The sequence below is a fragment of the Hordeum vulgare genome, chromosome 4H (assembly GCF_904849725.1).
Source record: "Hordeum vulgare subsp. vulgare chromosome 4H, MorexV3_pseudomolecules_assembly, whole genome shotgun sequence".
Taxonomy (NCBI): Eukaryota; Viridiplantae; Streptophyta; class Magnoliopsida; order Poales; family Poaceae; genus Hordeum; species Hordeum vulgare.
In genome coordinates, this window is record NC_058521.1 from 518,156,488 (window position 1) to 518,160,956 (window position 4,469).

Genomic DNA, 4,469 nt, shown 5'->3' on the forward strand with positions numbered 1-4,469 from the left:
TTACATTAGGATATCGATTTTAAATAAACCTGAAACCTCTCTCATGACAAAAAACAAATCGTTTTTCCTCACTTACCGGTAGCATGGCGGGTAATTGTTTACAACTTTGAGGGTAAATCTTATGACGGACGACAGAAACGCTATTTGCTTTATTATTATAGCAAAAGGACCCGTGCGTTGCAACTGGAGAAAAACAATTATAATCTCCAATGATGCTGATCATATTATGTCTTTAAAATTATAGGACATTTTTTGAATTAGCAAACATTTTTTTCAATTGCACTCAAAAAACAACACACAAACTTTTTTTCAAAATCATGGACTTTTATTGTTTTCACCAACATTGTTCTCAAAATTATGAACATTTTTCTGAATATGCGAATATTTTTACAAAAATCCAGAGCATTTTTTGAATTCACAAACATTTTATATTTTCTTCAAACTTTTATTTCAAAATTCCCAGTTTTATAAATTGCAAAAGTTTTTCAAAGTTCGAAATTATTTAAACTAAAAAATGGAACAGAAAAATGAAATAAAAAATGAGACTAAAAACAGATGCACGACTGTTTTTAAGATTTTTACATGGACTTTTGTTTAAAATCGTTGACTTTTTTATTTTATGGACATTTTCTCAAAGTTTAAACATTTTTTTATATGCAAACATTTTTCAAAACTCCTGAGTAGTTTTTGAATTCTAAAAAAATATGTTTATTTGAATATTTTATTTCGAAATTCTCAGTTTCTTAAAATTGAGTAAAGTTGTTTGAAGTTCTAAATTATTTAAAGTAGAAAAACAAAATGGAACTGAAAAGAAAAATAAAAAAAACTAAACTAAAAAAACAGGCGCCCACGCATGGCCGGCCCAAACAGGTGTTCTGCATCTTTTTCCAACGCTTAGAGCATAATATAGGAGGTGCCTACATGGGCCGGTCCAGTCCCGAGAATTTCCTGTTTGAAACGTTTTTATGACTTATATGTGACATTCGTGGGTAATTTTAGTCAACTTTAAAGAGACTTTGAATGACGTACGTAAGAACCACTATTTACTTTATTAGTAGGTACTAGCAAAAAAGCCGGTGCGTTGCAACGGAAGAGAAAATAAAACACGCTTTGAACGTAATATATTAGCACATTTGTGTTGTCGACGATGGCCTCAGTGCTCACACAACGAAAACGAGTTTGAATGTACAATCACTCGGAATAAGATGAGAAATATGTTGTTTCTCCCCACGAGATTTTTCAAAGGTGTGCATGTGTGATTAACTATGTTTTCTTTCCTCTCAATTTGGTTTTAATTTAATGGATATTTATTGCAATTCGTATGGTCGTCGGAAAGAGAAAAAAAAGACGATGCATTACAGATTAAGTTTGCACAAAAAATAATATTTAAGAAGTATTCAACAGCTAAAAATAACATCCTATTTAGATTCTACACATTTTTTCAATCAAATTTCATATATAACATGTTAAAATCGGAGTTACGGTTTAATAGATATGGATAATTTTGTTTTAGATAAAATATGGATTGATTAACTGAAAAGTCAGGTTTTTTTTGTTAAAACAAAAAAACGTTTCGGCTGACTTAAATAGGGACGACGGGTTGATTACCTGAAACATCAAGGAGTTTTCTGTAAAGTGCAAAAAAACGGTTCGGCACCGACTAAAAGATGGACGGCGGGTTGATTATCTAAAACTGTGAGGACTTTTCTGCAAAAGGACAGAAAACAGTTCGTTCTGACTTAAAGTTGGACTGCAGGTTAATTAACTGAAACTACGAGGGCTTTTCTGCAAAATGACCGACGACGCGCGACAGAAGCGCTGCGCGCTTTATTATTAGGGGAGATGGGGGTGCTGTAAGCTGGTGCAGTTCCAAGCAGAGTGTCGTAGCAGATTCTACATGTGAAGCGGAGTACATACCTGCCTCGGCGGCATCAAAGGAGGGTGTGTGGATGAAGCAGTTCATGACAGATCTTGGAGTTGTGCCAAGCGCACTAGATCCATTAACTCTGTTATGTGACAACACTGGTGCCATTGCCTTAGCAAAGGAACCAAGGTTTCACAAGAAGACCAGACACATCAAACGACGCTACAACCTCATCCGCGACTACGTCGAAGGAGAGGACGTGACTATTTGCAAAGTGCACACGGATCTGAATGTAGCAGACCCGCTGACTAAACCTCTTCCACGGGCAAAACATGATCAACACAAGAACTATATGGGTGTTCGATTTATTACAATGTAAATCGCATGGCGATGTGAGGGCTAGATTATTGACTCTAGTGCAAGTGGGAGACTGTTGGAAATATGCCCTAGAGGCAATGATAAATAGTTATTATTATATTTCATGTTTAAAGATAGTCGTTTATTATTCATGATATAATTGTATTGAATAAAAACATATATACATGTGTGGATACATAGACAAAACAATGTCCCTAGCAAGCCTCTAGTTGGCTAGCCAGTTGATCAAGGATAGTCAAGGTTCTCTGACTATGTGCAAAGTGTTGTTTCTTGATAACTGGATCACATCATTAGGAGAATCATGTGATGGACTAGACCCAAACTATGAACGTAGCATATTGATCGTGTTGTTTTATTGCTATTGTTTTCCGCGTGTCAAGTATTTGTTCCTATGACCATGAGATCATATAACTCACTGGCACCGGAGGAATACCTTGTGTGCATCAAACGTCACAACGTAACTGGGTGACTATAAAGGTGCTCTACAGGTATCTCCGAAGGTGTCCGTTGAGTTAGTATGGATCAAGACTGGGATTTGTCACTCCTTGTGACGGAGAGGTATCTCGGGGCCCACTCGTAATACAACATCACACACAAGACTTGCAAGCAATGTGACTAAGTGTAAGTCACAGGATCTTGTATTACAGAATGAGTAAAGAGACTTGCTGGTAATGAGATTTAAATAGGTATGCGGATACCGACGATTGAATCTTGGGCAAGTAACATTCCGAAGGATAAAGGGAATGACATACGGGATTATATGAATCCTTGAGACTAAGGTTCAACCGATAAGATCTTCGGAGAATATGTAGGATCCAATATGGGCATCAAGGTCCGCTATTGGATATTGACCGAGGAGTACCTCGGGGCATGTCTACATAGTTCTCGAACCCGCAGGGTCTGCACACTTAAGGTTCGATGATGTTTTAGTATAGTTGAGTTATATGTGTGGTTACCGAATGTTGTTCGGATTACCGGATGAGATCACGGACGTCACGAGGGTTTCCGGAATGGTCCAGAAACTAAGATTGATATATAGGATGACTTCATTTGATTACCGGAAGGTTTTCGGGCATTACCGGGATTGTGTCGGGAGTGACGAATGGGTTCCGGATGTTCACCGGGAGGGGGGCAACCCACCCGGGGGAAGCCCAAAGGCCCTAGGGGTGGCGCACAGCCCTTGGTGGGCTGGTGGGACACCCCAAAGGGACCTATGCGCCAAGAAAGAAAAACCAAAGAAAAAAGGTGGGAAGGAAGAGAAGGACTCCACTTTCCAATCCTAGTTGGACTAGGATTGGAGTAGGACTCCTCCTCCTCCCGAGCCGGCGCACCCTTGAGGGCTTGAACCTCAAGGAAAACCTCCTCCCCATCCCTCCTATATATAGTGGTGACTTAGGGCTGATTTGAGACAACTTTTGCCACGTGCAACTCAGATCTAGACACCATAGTTTTACCTCTAGATCGTATTTCTGCGGAGCTCGGTCGGAGCCCTGTGATACGTCTCAAACGTATCTATAATTTTTGATGGTTTCACGCTGTTATCTTATCAACTTTGGATGTTTTATGTACCTTTTATATCTTTTTTGGGACTAACTCATTAATTCAGTGCCAAGTGCCAGTTCCTGTTTTTTCTGTGTTTTTGACTCTTTTTAGATCTGATTTTGGAACGGAGTACAAACGGAATAAAATTCCCGGAATAAATTTTTCCAGAACAGAAGAAGATCGGGGGACTTGAGGGCCAAGGCAGGAGAGCCACACGGGGCCCACAAGCCCTGTAGCCGCCACCAGGGGGCGACAGCTACCAGGCTTGTGGCCTCCCTAGCGCTCCCTGCCCTAGCTCTTTGGCCTATAAATTCCCTAAAATCACAGAAAAAATGAGGGCATCCATGAAAACACTTTTCCGCCGCCGCAAGCTTCCGTTTCCGCGAGATCTCATCTGGAGACCCTTCCCGGTGCCCTGCCGAAGGGGACTTTGGAGTTGGAGGGCTTCTACATCAACATCATCGCCTCTCCAATGACTCGTGAGTAGTCCACTTCAGACCTACGGGTCCGTAGTTAGTAGCTAGATGGCTTCTTCTCTCTCTTGGATCTTCAATACAAAGTTCTCCATGATCTTCATGGAGATCTATCCGATGTAATCCTCTTTGGCGGTGTGTTTGTCGAGATCCGATGAATTGTGGATTTGTGATCAGATTATCTATGAATTATATTTGAGTCTTTGCTGATT